Here is a 17,518-nt window from a genome sequence, read left to right on the forward strand (position 1 = left end):
AACCATCAAATTATTCATTCATATACATATACATATATATGACAATATGTACATATGTATATGACTTTGCTTATGTTATAAATTATAATTCTTTGAAAATTTACTTAAGTGTTTAAATAATTTTTTAATGAGACCAAATACAAATACATATACAACATGATTTCAATACTTACTATAAAGCTACAACAGTACTGATTGATTCTGGTATACATATAAACACATAAATGAATATAACATTATTGAGTACCCAGAAATATATATTTCCCTGGTAATACAATGAGAGGGAGGATAGAATTTCAAATCACAAAACAGCTGGCATTTCTTTACAGCCTACTTGAATAAAAAAATCACTATGTCACAAATGTGTGAATATTACTTGAAACTGAAACATACCCTAAATGCTATGAGTTAAATGAGTAATAATATGGCTGAAACATATTTCTAGTAGAAACATCTAGAATGAAATATAAACCTAAATGTTAATGTTCTAAAATTTGGGGGCATTGTCCTGCTGTTTTGTAACTGACTGATATGTTCACTCCTATAGCAGGACCATCTATTCCCTAAAACCAGGTGAAGAGGTAATGAGCAACTTCTCACTATTAAGTCAGGAATGCTTAACACTCAGGTGGGATTAAGGTGTAGTAAGACATTTCAGTAAAGCATAGATCCTTTGTAAGCTTCATGCCACCTCCTCATACTTGCAATATTCATTTCAGTTAGAATGAGAAAGTAAGTAAACATGGCCAAAATATTATGCCATAAGCTATTAAATGACATGAATATTTGATTCAATATTTTATAGGGGAACACATTTTGTAGTTTCTTTTTTAGAAACATCATCAAATATCAAAATAAGTAAAGGAGTTCTGAAGAAACTATATAAGAGGAGCATTATGTCATTACTAAACAAGTTATTTCATATTAGTTATAAAGAGTAAAGTGAATAAAATATGAAATAAATGCTTAATTTAATAAAACCTAATAACACATGAAATACTATGTTTCATAAGTAGTTAAAGAAATAAAAAAAAGATAATTGATATATTTGTCCATCATGTAGACAAAGGTGAAAAACACAGCAATGAACATTCATAGAGAATTGCTAAAATTTCAATGATATAGAATGCACTATCTGTGAACCTCTTTTTTTATGGCTTGTACTATTTTATTAATGCATAGTCTTTCTTAGTAGATCAAAGATTTTAAAACAAATATTGTATTTAATTCCACGAATTAGTTTTTAATATTTCATCTTTATTTACTCTGAAAATTATTTTTATATATGGTTTTATTATTATACTATATTTTTGTTCTTCTCATTTATATTTTTCTGTTTCATTTTACATATGTGATGGTATTAAATTCCCTCTAAATAGTTATGATTTTTTATATTCCCAGTTGTATATTTGATCAATTTTATAGCATTGAACTTATATTTATATTGTTATTTTCCACTCTTTTTCTCATTGTCATTATGTCTTTGCTTTTCTGATTATGTATATTCTTTTCTTATATTACTTGAAAACATTAAATGAGAGAATACTTGCTTTTAATAGGCTCTTATTTTTCCTTTTATATTTATTAATTATTACTGTAGACATATATGGTGTGTAGTATGAACATGCATTATGTGTTTATGAGGTATTATAAACAAGTCAGGTTAGTTAGCATTTCCAGCATTTCCATCTTCTTAATGGATACTAAACACAATCAGTAGAAGTAATGAATGTTAGTATTCTATATTATAATGGGACAACTATAATTCATATTAAACTATTAAGTATTTTATTAGTAATTAGAAGAGAGAAGCTTAGAGTCTCGAAATATAAACTAATGATAAGGAGATGATGAAAATGTTAATCACCCTGAGAGAATTTCATTTTCTTCAATCAGGTACATACAGGGCTGCTGAAAATCTAGTCTAATTCATCTTTATCTCCATTCTGCTCTGCCATTGTTCCCTCTTGTAGGTTCTTTCTATTCCACATGCTGTTCACGTTAATTAAAATGGTGCTCATATTTTTTCTCTCTTTGCAATTTAGTTTCTTCCTACACTATTGTACCAAAAATGGGATCTGTTAGATTTGCTAACACAATTAGGGTCCAAATAGTCAAACAGTCCCACAACAGCTTTCATCAATCTGAAAAGCTCCATTTAATCCAGTGAAGGTAGGAACAACTGGTCACTGTTATATTTCTTTGTCTTTAAAAATGTTCAAATGCATAGTATATAGAGTCACTAAATTCCATGCCTCACACAAGTGGTAAGTAAGGATTACCAAAAGTACTTACTTTTCGTGGATTATTGATGCTGTCTATAATATCCAGAGAGACTAGTAAATTTAGATTAAATCAAATCGGAGGGCCAATTCCAGGAACCATAAACTAACTTGTAAAAAGGCATCCTAAGAATTCTATTTTCCTGGAGTTACGATTTGTACCAAAATCTGTATTAGGGTTCTCTAGAGGAACAGAACTAAAAGCAAGTGAGTGAGGGAGTGTGTATGTAATTTTAAAAGGGGATTTATTAGATTGTCTTATATAATCAGGGGCTAGACGGGCCTGAAATGGACACCTTCTAGCTAGAGAAGCTGAGAAACAAGTAGCTGCACAGCCCCAAAAGCAGGAAGCCTCAGAATGAGAGATACCATTCGAGCAGCTCCAGTCTAAGGCTGAAGACCTAGATGCTCCCAGGAGATTCTCAGGCATGAGTTTACATGTGAAGATAGAGAAAAAGCTGAAATGTGAGGTCCATGTGCTGACCACAGCAGAAAAAAAATAATAACAATAATTATCTTGCTCAAGAAGAATCAAGGTCATCAATGTTGCACATACTTTCTGTCTTCTTTTTTTTCTTTTTTTTTTCTTTGGTCTCTCTGGGCACCCAGCCTACCAGTCAATGCCCCTCACATTCACAACAGGTCTCTCTTAAATTCACTGACCCACAAGCAAATTATCTTTGAAAGAAACCTCCTAGATAGACCAGAAATATGTTTTACTAGTTTCCCAGACTTCTTTCCATTCAATCAAATTGTCAATCAACATTAACTACCACATTATCATACTTTAAAAAAAATCAGACCCCATTTTTATCTGGATCCAGCCCTTTCCCAGAAATCTGTCTCTCTAAAATGCACAGTATCTTCACATTTATATCTAAGTCATGCATCAGTCTTAAATAGTTTAATACATACATAAAATTCACATTTTACCATCTACTGTCATTTTGGTTTGTGAATGTATGATCACTTCCCACCCACATTGTTCTAATCTTTTTCTTTACATTAAGTGCCTATTTTCAACCCTGTTTGCTCCATTTTGAGATCAAAATCACTTTTCTGAAATGCTTATAAGGTCTAGTCTCTCCTTTGTTATAAACTTTTATATGTAGCTGCACATAGTTATCAGGATTAATATACAAGATCTTACTTTTGCTGACCAGGCCTTGCCCACCTCTGCAAGCTATTTCACACAATACTCTCTACCTTTCTCTCAGGCCTGCTATGTAGACCTTTTCCCATTTCTTCAACTGTCTAATTTCTCTTGAGGCTTTTCTCACAACTTGCTCACAAACTAAATCAACTTTGAACTTTCCCCCCCCAACTTTTAAAAGACTAATTCTTAATCATTCTCCAGAATTCCTTATTTTCAACTTGTTGATTTATCACTAGAGTCAGTTTTCTGCTTAAAAGTTTCCATTAGAAAAATATATTCCCCACTCATAGCATATAAAATTCCTGTTAGATTCAAATTCCCTAAGGAAAAACACCTTAGTTCACTCCTATAGCTCTGAGATTTCACATGATATCTGCCACACTGAGTTGAGATAGTAAATGCTAGTAGCCAGAGCATGAAATTTATATATTTTTATATTTTCTTATAAAGGTACAAATTTTAGTTTGATAATATTTTGTATTCAAGTTCTTCAAATACAAAAAGAACCTCAATACCATTTGATGGAATATTGGCATATCAAGTTGACTCTGAAGCTCTTTCTATTTTCTTCTATCTAAACTGAGTTGTAGAATAAATCTGCTTGTACATATAATAAGTTAATCATAGAAAAGTGAAAATAATCTTGCTAAAGCAAGGTATAAAAAATAGTTTTACTAACCTACAGGTTATACTATAAGCATTAATTAAAAATAAACCTAAGTTTGGTTTTCTCCTGGGTGATCAAAGATTGGTTAAATTGTTATAACAAATATTTCTGATATTATGCTAAAATATGTGAAGGCTGTATGTCATCACTTTATATAGGGCATTAAAAGTGATTTTAGAAATTAATTATAACATGGTTATAACATGGTTATAACACTTCTAAACTAGAAACCATGTTGTTTAAAAACTCAGTATTATTACTTTACACCCTCCCCCACCTTTTTTTTTTTTGTATTTGTAGATGGACAGCATGCTTTACTTTTGTTTGTTTATTTTTTTAATGTAGTGCTAAGTATCAAACCCAATGCTTCATACATGGTAGGCAAGTGCTCTGCCACTGAGGTACATCCCTATCCCTACTTTAGCCTTCCTATGTTACAAATACAAAATGCTCCTTACCATCACATTTTTCCCACAATGGACATGCACCACAAGCTTTCTTGGCTAAGGCAGGCAGAGTACAGTGGTCCCTATCAGTAAGAGTGTAATTTCTACCCTGACAGTGAAGAACATGCAACTTGCAAACTGTCAGAGGCAGTATCCTTTGGCTTCTCTCATCTCAAGCACATACATCCAAGGAAGATCTGAAAAGAATTTTTGACTACATTATTTACAAGATCTTTGTTTTTAAAAGCTGAGAAAAAGAAGTAAAAAAGTAGACCTTTGAGGTCATTACCCCACAGATTATCACCCACAGCAAAAGATGAAACATCAACTCAAATTCTTTTCATTGGGGCCCAACCCCTTCAGAGCTTCAAAATGAGCATATTTACTCTAAGCATTCACAATCCTTCCAAGCATAGATACTGTGGGTTGATTTATTTTCAGCTAGGACAGATCAGATATAGCAAATTAGATGAGAAGGTGAGTTATGCCAGCAACTGTCGATGAATTAATAATAAAGGAGACAGAAAATCAGCAAAGATCACTCAGAGAGATTATAGTCAAATGAAACCATTGACCACAGGAGACATTAACTCCTCCCAGCCCAGCAGCACAAAGATTTCATGTTCATAATACAGCATGTCTAAGAATTAATAACCTTGAATCCTCAAGGGAAGATAAAACTGTATTTTACAATGCTATTTTCTAAAGTGTCTATGTTTACAAAGTGCTTTAGAAATATTTCATAAAGTGTGCTACCTTTTTTCTTAAACATTGGAGCTAAAATGGTAAGAGACAGCCATTTAGAAATGTCACCAATGAAAACAACTACATTTCTAAATACTGACAGATAGATAAGAAAAGCATTATTTTGTGAAAACTCAGATAACAAAACATTTTTCATATACCACATGGGCTCAGAAAAACTTTACATTCACATATTGTATTTAGCTCTAATATTTTCTTCTTTTTTTTACCTAAAGCTCAATTTATTTAAATAAGTTGCTTACACAACAAAAACTTTTTTTGTTTTGTATATAATTTTTTTCTCTGTTTATTTTAACTTTAAATAGAACTACTCAGAACAGCTAAAATGGCAGAGACCTTATAATGCCACCCTGTTATCAGTATCTGATACTGTGAAATGATACAAAAACTCATATCAAGTCTATAAATGACTGGCTGCTGATTAACTAAAGGAACCAGTAGAGTTGGAAAGAGAAGGAAAGTGATTAACAGATAGTAATTAATAACAATTAACAGAGAGTAACAGCAAGAGTCAGAATGTATCTGGGCTGACCACCATTTCCACTTACACATTCAGTTATATTCTTCTGCACCAGAGGTTACTACACACAATCATTGTATGAATCACCCACAGTAGGTTCAGGAAGTTCTATATGGGTGCCAATGACCATGGTAATTGAAAACCAAGTATTTAGTTGGTAGGTTAGTGTTTCAATTTTTAACCTTAAAGATGGCCCATGAGCTGAGGGGCTAGATCGAATTCCCTGTTTCTTCCTAGACCCTCCACTCTTCCCCATCTGCCTGGGAGGCCGGCATGTAAAGGTTACACTTCTTTGTCCTCTAGCTTCAGTTGGGTTTATTCAATGGAGAGCCCTGGTATAGGCAGGGAAGAAAGTGAGTTCAGCTGGGGTATTTATTCCACTGGCTCACTCCTGTAAGATCTCCTAAGGTCTCATAAAAGAGAGTCAGCTTCTCCTCTGCAGCCATCTCACCTAGTTCTCTCGGTCTCCAGGTTTCATGAGTGCTCCCCTCCTCCTGCCTTGTCAGGCCTGGAGTAGACACAGGGCCAAGCCTTAGCAGTTCAGGAGTACTTCCCTGTGGCTTCTAGTTTCCTTTAATCTGCCCTCAATTTTGTAATTCAACCTGCTAATAAACCACTTCTTGTCCTAAAAAAATAAATTAATTATAATAAATAATCTTAATCATCCAAAATGACATTTCATTAATTATTTATAAATTTAAATGTTAATTTGAGAAGCTGCTGATATTTAATTTTCAAGAACACCTGATTTGTTTTTACCTCTTTGGGAGCATAATTCATACACAAGAATTTCACACATTTCACGTGAGCACACTGATGAATTCAGACATATGCATATATCTGACCAACACATTTGTTAAGCCTTAATTTTCTATCTCTTGATTGATATAACAGAATGTAGTAACTTATATTTGCTTGACATATTCTATTATTCTTTTTATTCTGTTCATAATTTTATTTGTACCTAATATCTGAATTATGGACACGAAGACTTACAAATTTCACAAGGTGGAGCCAAAAAATATTGTTTAAGAAACAGTACTGAAAAATCATATGTAATAGAAGATGTAATCTTTGTTCAACATGAATAATTCAAAACATAACTTGGAGATGTCCCATACCCAAGTATGATAGCTCTAACTCATTATTATTGACTCAATAATATTTTATGTATGCTGTATAAAATATTTACTCAATCTTTCCATTATTGTCATTCAATAAGATTCTGAGGATTTTTTTTGGTAAACAATAATAATTATATCTAAATACATTGTTTCATAGACACATAAGTCTCAAAAAATCTATTTGTCTATTTACCTACCTGTCCATCTATCTATCTATCTGATTCCATGGAAGGAAATGAAAAATGAAATTGCCAATTTGAAAAGCACATGTATTTCAAGTATGATTTTCATGGCAGGATTACTTCTGAAAGCTGTGACAAATTACATTTATTCATAGTTTAAGTGTATGCTTTTGCCTAAATCCCTGACAGGGTTAGGCATCATGAATTTGTAAAATTGCTACCAGTTTTGTGAAAATGTACCAAACTGATGGATGTATAATGACATATTGTATCTACTAATATTTGTATTTCTTTGACTACATAGTTTGCTTTATCATTTCCTTATTATCTTTATTTAAATATTAAACATGTGCTCTGTTTATTCTAACCAAAATTATATTCCCTCAACTTCCTATTGATTTTATTTTATTTAAATTCAACGATATTAGAATGTTCATATAATTTTACTTATTTACCTAATTTCATATTTATCTTTCTCCTTAGAACATAAGCTCTGAATATGAAGAATTTATGGTTTTGTCCAGAGTTAAAGCCTCAGTAATATCAGATTTCTAGTCATACAGTAGAACATTTTTAAATGAGAGAATAACAAAATGAGATGAGTTTAACAAAACAAAGAATTCTCTATACATCTAAACTGCTACTTGAAACATTTGATCACTGGTGCCCTACACATGATTTTTCCTACTACATATTTCACTTTGAAAATGCTGAAAGTGTACAGTAGCAGCCCCCTAAAAAAAATCCTCATTGTTAGGTCAAGACAGAGAGAAATATATATGTGAAATATAAATATCCATTTGTACTGATTGCATTAGGTCACAACTGGTTTTCTATCAACAACTTCCATCTTAAAAGGCAAGAATCATTAATTTAGTGGCAATCATTCTCAATATATCCAAGACCATCTACTGTGTTCACTATATGGGGCAGAATATGACTATGCAGTACCTAATTTTGAGCAGAAAGCCAATATTGACTTCCTGTAAATGCCAAATTATTTCTGGAAACTTCTGCTACATTAGAGCCATATAAACAAGATTCCAGGGGTATAGGACCCAAACAACAACAAAAAAAAGCAGCACATTGCTTGTCTCATGTTAGCAGAGCCTTTAATGTGCACCACTTGCCCTTTAATATTCAGGATAGCTGAAGAAAACTCTGATCTGATATCATGTCTTTTTGAAGATCAAATGTTTCTGTAGAATATGTACACAAAATACTTCAGAGATTTATTTTAATTTCATCTGAAAAAATGTTTTGATTTTAAGATAAAAAAGTATATGTCATTAATAAAGATCATGTGCCTTGATTAATAAGCAATGTCCTACACTCCATAGTCAGACATGTAGAATGAGAGTTTTCTGTATTCAAATTGACTAGAATCACATTTGTTGAAGTCTTTTGGATAATATATTTAATATAGGGCCATATTTGGCATACAGTAACTATTTTTCATTTGTATTTAATAAAAATATTGTTTTAGTGATAGAAATATTTCTACCCTTTAATTTTGCCCATTTTATGCAATAATATATGTTTTATGATGAACCCAGTGTGTCTGAACTATTATCATTTTTGACATTTGTCCTTATGACAGACTGAAAACTTGGAAACTCTCCAGTGTTTCTTTGCTTGGTATTTACAATAGAGATTTTTATTGATATTAATTAATGTAAACATGATACAACATTGTGTGATGTTATGGAAATGTGTGTTAGAAAAATAATAAACCATATTAATATCTTGCTTAAAAAATTGATTAAGAGCCAATTTAATTTGGTTTCTTATGGGACACTTTACCTGAAGACAGGTGAAGCATGAGCAAAGTTTATAGTAGCAAAAATAAAATAATGGCATTCTGTCCAAAACGGGCAGTGTAAACATACACAAATGCTAACACACACACACACACACACACACACACACACACACACACACACACAGAGACACATACTCACAGTAGGCAGGCATACCTCATCAAACAGGTCACAGGTATATAAATACAAATAAAGAAATTCTATTTTTTTGCTAATAATGTGTATGCTAGTGAATTCTCTCTAGTGAGTGCTACAATTTTAAATATATTTGTTATATATAAACCCAGACTCACTCTCTTAACCCAATTATAAGTCTTCATTCAGATGAACAACTGCAAGAAACAGTGAGGCAATATGATGTAAGACTGAGTCATTAAACTTCACATATGAGAGCACTCCCTAATTGAGTATAATCTAATATGATGAAGTGAAATCTTAAACCAAATAAGTCAATTAATCTGAGTCTTTTCAATTCTATCCTTTTTGATCATATTTTGATTGAAATATTCCATTAAAGTATCATTTCTAAAAGCTAGTTTCCAAATGTAAGCCATTATAAATTCTTTTGAAGATAAGTATAAATTGTAACACAGTATTCTAATCTTCAAATCCACTAAATCTTTTTATTCTCATATTTTGAGACTTCACCTAAGTTTCTAGGTCTTTAAAAGAAGTAGATGACTTTCATGGTATATAAGGTTGTTTTCTAGCATAGAGGAAATCTGAGAAAAATTTCACTGTAAAAATTAAAGATGGCAATACCATACTTCCAATATTTCATATTTTATGGCATTACTATTTGTGTTTGAGGCAGACTGAAAATCTATTTTTATTATACTTTCTGAGATGGCACTTTGAATTTAAGCTCCATTTTCCATGGCTTATAGCTTTTCCACTGAATACCTTTGGCGCTAAACTTTATCATTATGGTTCTTAACCTAGAATGAAATGATTCAGAAAGTTTGAAGGAAATGTATTTTGTGGTTTTTGATTTAAGTAACTACAGGGAAATTCTTTTGGGCTGTTCAAAAATAATACACAGATAATTTTTTATTTCTGAATCACTCATTGGGAAACATGATTTTTGTTAAAAAATATGTATAAGGCAATTATGTTCTATAAAATGTATGTGCATATATTTAAATTACTTACATATAATCATGAGTAAAATATTGAACATATTTTTCTTATTGCTCTGTTAAATCCTAAAATTCTCTATGATTTGTCACAGGCATCAGAAGTTTTGAATTGTAGGCTTTTGTAGGAAATACTTCTGTACTGAATCAAAATGAGAAATCTTATTGCAGGAGTGACTAACCACCTATTAAAGACACAGGACTTTAGTAGCTATTTAAAAGCAGTCTATCATTTTTGCAGGCTGTCAAATTTCCCCATTCTCCCATTTCAAGTATACATACTTAAGTCTATTTTTATACCCATTTCATAAAATCAAAATTTAAAAGAATAATAAAAGAAAAAATCATAAATGATGAAAATGACTCAGACTCACATGATATCTCACTCAGCTTTGTAACATTTGGAATTTTCAAAAGAAAAGGGGAATAATCATAATCTTGTCTTATACAGTATCCCTTTTAGAAACAAGAAAATAAATTTAGCCACAAGCAGTACTGACCACAAGCACAATATAAGTGACTTTACCTCATTCACATACATGAACAAACACATAATACACATATGTGATTATATGTGTGTGTATATATATACACACATACACACACATATACGTGTGTATATCCATATATACACATGTATGTTTATGTGTATACATATATCTACACACTTATTCATATATATACACACACACACACACACACACGTGATATATACAATCTATCCTGGGACACTCTTAAATTTGTATTGTACTTAAATAAAAGATAATATAGAATGAATAAAAGGCAGATCCATTTATATTCTATAATGTGTATTGTCTCTGAATGCTTTTATTGTAATTAAAAGAAACTGATAAAGGAGTACTTGCTTCTTAGTTTAGATGCCTATAATTGTAATATACAAATACTGATATGATTTTTGTTAAATTTATTCTACATGGTATTATAAGAAAAGCAATGGATGACATTTTGACTTTGAAACAAACTTTTAGACCAACCTATGACCCCATGCTTATTTTTTTTGCAAAGTTTGTTATTCTGACATGTGTATTCCATGACAAGTAAATGACTTTATTCATCTCATATTTTGAGAAATTATCATTATTCAATTAGGTGCTTTTATTTTTAAAGATCATTGATGAGATAAAATACACATAGAAAATTGAGTGATCAGGAATATATAGCTCAATTAGTCTCATTAATTAAAAACACATAAGAAGAATTGTGTACAACAATAGATTTAACGTAAGCAGAAATCCCCCTCATACAGCTTTCCATTCTTGCCTTTCATGAAGTAAACAGCTTCCTAACAATGTTCTTGAATAATAAGATGACTCTACCTATAAAAATGGACCCAATATTACACCCCTTACTGTGTTTATGAAATTGGCTGCAGAAAATTGCAGTTTTTTCTTATTGAGTTTAAGTAATGTTCCAGAACTTTCAATTTAACAGGACTGTGATTTGGTGTGGCCAATAGAATCTGATGGAAATTATAATTCACCTGTGGTTCTGAAAACTTTACTGTTTTTGTGTATTGACAATGTTCCTGTAGTTCTTTATTGCATTAAGTTGTACCTGGACAAACTTATGAAGAAATCTATTCTAGCCTTCTGGAGAAAGATGAGACTAAATTTGCCTAGACACAAGGCAACAGTGCATCCAAGATGATTAGAGCCATTAAAAGGACATGTGGCTCTAGCTAATCAAGAAAAATCACATAAGATCAGAAGAAATATAAAGTAGGTCATTTTCTTAAAAAATAGTAGTAAATTCTTGTTACTTTAAGCTGCTTTTAGCTTTGGTGTAGGTTAGAAAACAATATTATATGCTGAAGTCTAAAGTCACTTGAATTTATTTTTCTCAATATTGCCTTTAGTATTATTGTTCTCATGTAGTTCAGTTTTGTGTCATATTTATTTCTATAGAATCAACATTAATCAACACTTATTTTTTTATTTGTCTGTATTTTGGTATCATACTACATATTTTTTTTTCTTACTAGAAAGTTTTCTAACATTTTTTGGGTGCAGTGAATTATACTCCTCAGTTTTCTATTCATGTGAAAGTAGTTTATTTTTGACTTTTACTATTAAATGGTTTGTTTGAAAATGGGGATATGAGTAGAATTTATTGTTTATATTATTTCAGTCTTTAGAAAATGTCCTTCCTTTGTCCTCTGCTTTCCATTATCTCTGTAGAAAAACTGGCTTTCAGTCTTAATATTGTTCCTTTGAAGATAACAAAATAACATGTTTTATTCTGCTCTGACAGTGTTTTAATATTTTTCTAATTTTTATTTTTATTTGTTTCATTCTGATGTACCCATTCTGATATAATTTGTTATATATCTGCCTTACATAGCCTTCCAGAATTTCTCAACTCAGTCGACTTCTTTCCACCAATTATTGTCAATTGAAATATTCTGGATTCCCTATTTTCTTTCTCTTCTCCATATTGAACTTAAATTTCATGTAGTGAATGGTTATGCTATGGCTCCTATTTTTCACTTCTCATATATTTTTATTTTTTGTGTTTTACTGGTTTCAGTATATATATATATATATATATTTTTTTTTCTTTTCTATTGTCCTATATTCCATTTCACTAAACCTATGTTGACAGCTTGTCTATTTTTTAATCTTGGCATTAAAAATCTGTAGAGGTACTGAGCACTAGCACTCTGGTGAGGGGAATCCACATAGATGTGCAACCAGTGGAGCTTGCTGCAGTTGGGGCTAGAGACTGTGGCTCTCTGCTTGTTTCTGCTGCCCTGCCAACTTCCTAGAGCAGAAGAAAAGCTGAGTATAATAGCAATTCATTTTCCACTCAGACTATCTCATAGATGTGTAGAATATATTCATTTGAACTAAATAGCCTTTTCTAACTTAGAAACAATTTAATAATTGCTAGAATTAATACTTTGCTCAGTTGTTGTTGGCCAGGAAAAAGAAACACATTTATCACTGTACTATTTATCTAAATTGTAGCTTACAATTGTTTTTTTTGTTTTTATATCAACTATGTGCCTTATTCATTAAAACTACAGAATGAACAAGCTAAGTCACTCTAAAAAGAAATTATACCTTTGAACTTTTATTTATCATTGGAATATAGTTTGTTTCTGTTTTTTTTTAACATTTGCTTTAGTAGTTTTTACTTACTATCAGAAAATGAGGTAATCTTTGGGATTGAAAATTTTCATACATTATGTTAGTTTGTATCATTGTTTTCAATATACAGCATTTAGGAATTTAAGGAACACACCCTAATTCTATGATTCAGTGCAATATTTAGGTAATAATTTAGTCTACATGACTCATCCTCATCGTTAATCTAACCAATAATGTATTGTAAACATGACTTTTACATTAAATGTGTTTTATGTATACTTATGTAAATAATGAACAACAGAAAAACATAACATGTAAAAATTGATGACATAAATAAAAGTAGTTTAAAATAAGATTCTACTAAAATCATAGTCATCTTTTTTTTCTGTACTTTCTTCGACTGTAGGTAGGTCACCACACCCAACTATTTATTGGTTTTAAAGTTTCTAATCCTTTGACAAAATTCATAATCTTTTTTTTTCCTCTTTTGTGGTGCTGGGGTTTGAACCCAGAGCCTTGTGCATGCAAGGCAGCACTCTACCAACTAAACTATATTCCCAGCCCTGAAATTCATAATCTTGACTTTACTTTTTTGACTATATAAAGCACAGTGATTTTAAAACATGTGCGGATAACCCCATTAGCTGGTTTCCTTTTCTGTGGGATTTTTTCTCACAGAATTTTGTCTTATGGAGTGCCTGGTCAGTTTTGATTGGCCAACATTGTTGTGATAATTATAGATGAAATTTGAGGACTAAGACGAAGTTATCTTCTTATAGAAAAGTGTTGAGGTTACTTGATTAAGATTGTCACTTTAAACTTAGTCAGCAATTAAGATAATTCAAAAATGACTTGTCTTTTCAATGTTTCAGTATTGTTCCTTTTGGGTTTTTTGCCTGTTCATCACTTAAGTGTGCAGTACTTTCTAATCTAAACTCAAAGACTAGGGCTTTTATTAAGGGTCCCCTTATTGGTAGCCTCTTTTTTCCTCTAAGCCCAGGAATTTAATGAAGGTTTGGTTCAGACTCATATCTTTGTGTTATCTTTAATAGGAGAAAAGTACCTTAAAGTGCCAGCCTTACTTGTAATTCTGAGATTCCTTTTTCTAATGGATCTTGGCCACATACATATATCTTCACTGACTTTTTAGCTTGGATCCCTTCAAACACAATTTTATATTCTTATAAAGATGTTTTGATTGTTTTTAGTGCTCTCAGACTAACTCTTTGATAATTGGAAACAAAATTCTCTCTGTCCTTCAAGATTCAGTTTTCTCCATATTCTTTCTTAAGCCAGTGGGGAAAATTATTATATTCCTTTAGGCATCATTTATACCTGAAACAGTGAGCTCTTTTATTCTTTAGCATCTTACAAGGTAACTAGTATATTATAGCCACTCATAAAATACTTGCTGAAGAATTAAATGAGAAGCTATATAAGAATATATAATCCCCTTTTTCTATTTGCTATCAGTAATCCTTTTTTACTGTAGTTCTTCTGATTTATGGAAAATTAAGTTTCAAGTTAATTATCTTTTGAATTGGAACTATGGCTAAAGTAGTACAAGGATAGCAGAAAATAGTATTTTTAAAATCATTAAATGTGGCTACCTTTGTGTCAGTAGATGAACATCTTGAGTTTCATGATCAGAGTTAAAACTTGTCAGTAGATAATACTCTGATAGTGGGTCAGTTTAGCTTCTTTTTCTGGTTGATAGACATTATCAAAACTCAGATTTGTCTTTTTGCTTAATTTACAATTCTTTTGAAATAGATATCTAAAGTGTGAAAAATGTTCTGTGGTTAATTGTGTAGCTAAAAGACATATTCTAGAAGATTTTTTCTTTGACTGACTATATCTTTATTATGGTACCAGTCTTGGATTGAGAAAAGAGTTCCTCCATGACAAAGATATACTTAGTGTCCTACCCATGGCAGAAATGAGAAAAGAATTATCCCCTGCTTTATCCCAATATGTTTAATTATGTTAGGTTGATCAGTCCTGATCTTCCACATTGAAGTAAAGTGAGTTTTTATTTTCTTACACCCAGGAGACTTGCCCTTGGGGCACATGTTGTTTTCACATTTATTTACTGGTAAGTAGAGAGTTAAGAGGAGAAGTTAGAAAATGTAAGTGATTTGCCAGAGTTTGATTTATGAAATTGCAGGTTTGAATTCCTATTTTATGTGCCTAAGCATTTTATAGAATTGGGGGAAGTGATATTCACAAAGAGAAACTTTTGATTTGATAACTGGCTTTATTTTAGGAAACTGAGTCAAGAAGAATGTGAGAGACTAGAAAAAGAGCAGCAGCTGTCAGCTGCAGATGAAAAGGCGGTTTCTGCTGTACAGGAAGTTAAAAATTACAAGTGAGTTCAGTTTCTAAAGGAGGGTGTCAATTTCTAATGAATTAGTGTTAGCTTTCTTTTAATCTTTTTTTTTACATTATGTAGATAGAAGAAAATAGCATGGAAGAATAAATAACGAGAGGATATGAACACATTCAATTCACACAGGAGAAAAAATAAATTTCAACTTAACAAATGAAAAATGTTAACAAAAATTTACTTGTACCCAATGGGAAAGACCATAGGGAACTTGGTCAATGCAAACAGTTCTGGGGGTTTTGTATGTTGCAGTAATTCTTTAAGAAATCAGTTTGCTGTGTGTTATATCAAGACCCACAAAATTGTGGCATTTGATAGACCTTGGAAATCTTCTATGGATATAATTTGAAAAATAAGAAAAAAAGTTTTAAGGAGGAAGATATTTCTAGCAGAATTACTTGAGAACACACTGATGAACAATTAAGGAAATTATAATTTATCAATTCAGAATCTCTAGCAATCAAATGATAAAGAAGTTATTAGTATTAGGTTTTTATTTTATTTATTTATTTATTTATTTATTTATTTTTGGTGCTTTACTACTAAGCTACATCCTCAGACCTTTTTTTTTTTTTTTTACTTTGAGACAGGATCTCAGTTTCATAGGTTCCCACTTAATTGCTGAGACTGACCTCGAACTTGTGATCCTCCTGCCTCAGCTTCCCAATCATTGGGATTACTAGCATGTGGCATTGCACCTGGCCTGTAGTATTAGTTTTGATCACACTGGATTCATATAACTATAGAAATGTTTTTTTATGTATGATAAAAGTCCTTAAAAGTATAGCTGATGGAATAAAGTGAAAATGGTCAGAATGTTTCAAATTTTATTCAATTGTTGTAATTCTTAGGCTGAGAATTGAAGAGATGGAAGAAGAATTACAGAAAACCGAGCACTCATTTAAAAACCAGGTAGTAATTAATACTGTCCTGTAGTTGCAGAATTCTTTGATATCTAATACAAACAATTATAGGCTATTATAATGAGTCCCTAAAAACATTTTTTTAATTTGTTGTCTTTTTCAGATTGCTATGCATGAGAAGAAAGCTCATGATAATTGGGTAAGATTTTTTCCCCCTTTTCTTTATTTTTTGCATAGCCTACCGCAACTGAATTTGAATATTTTCTCTTTAATAGCTCAAAGCTCGTTCTGCAGAAAGAGCTATAGCTGAAGAGAAAAGGGAAGCTGCTAATTTGAGACAGAAGTATGTGATTTTTGGTATCTTACTGTATGTTTTATAGTGTTTTAAGGTTATGCTAGATATTATCTATGATTGCTGTTTCATAATTCAGCCCATTCTTTCTCAATATTCAAGACTACTGGAAATGACCCAAAAGATGGCAATGCAGCAATATGAACCTGTGATTGTAAAACCAATGCCGGGGAGACCAAATTCACAAAATCCTCCTCAGAGAGGTAGGGGGCACTTTGTAAAAGGAGCTATTTTATTTCTTGGTGCAGAATGTATGTAAATTACTTTTTATTTCTGTGTGTAATAGTTATGAAATAATCTGAATGATTTGCTAAAGCGGGAGGTGTGGTGGTTGGTGTCAGGGAGAAGGCTGCCTTAAAGTAGTAACACGGCATTGTTGTCTTTAAGTCCACTGAGCCATAATGGCTCTTTTGGTCCATCCCCTGTGAGTGGTGGAGAATGTTCCCCTCCACTGACAGCAGAGCCAGCTGGGAGACCTCCTTCTGCTACTCTTAATCAAAGAGATATGCCTAGAAATGGATTTGGTGAGCATTCACATGTTGCTTTATAGTAAACTGCTTCAAGGTTTTGTTTTTTTTTCCCTTTTGAATATTCTAATGAAAACATAGAATTTGGGCCTGTGCAATATATAGAAGATAATTTCTTACTTTATCTTAGTGAATGTTTTCTGTAAAATCTGTTCTAGAATAGAAAACATTTTTTTTTTTCC

General features: G+C 31.6%; 1 long non-coding RNA gene across 1 annotated transcript; it reads left to right on the forward strand.

The window, feature by feature from the left end:
- The first annotated feature begins 16,452 nt into the window (after nt 1-16,452).
- Nucleotides 16,453-16,982, forward strand: LOC143640217 (uncharacterized). The gene is made up of 4 exons (XR_013154896.1): nt 16,453-16,506; nt 16,621-16,656; nt 16,733-16,800; nt 16,912-16,982. It is a non-coding gene; the product is annotated as an uncharacterized LOC143640217 (long non-coding RNA).
- Nucleotides 16,983-17,518: the final 536 nt, after the last annotated feature.

This window comes from Callospermophilus lateralis, unplaced genomic scaffold (genome assembly GCF_048772815.1).
Source record: "Callospermophilus lateralis isolate mCalLat2 unplaced genomic scaffold, mCalLat2.hap1 Scaffold_138, whole genome shotgun sequence".
Lineage (NCBI taxonomy): Eukaryota > Metazoa > Chordata > Mammalia > Rodentia > Sciuridae > Callospermophilus > Callospermophilus lateralis.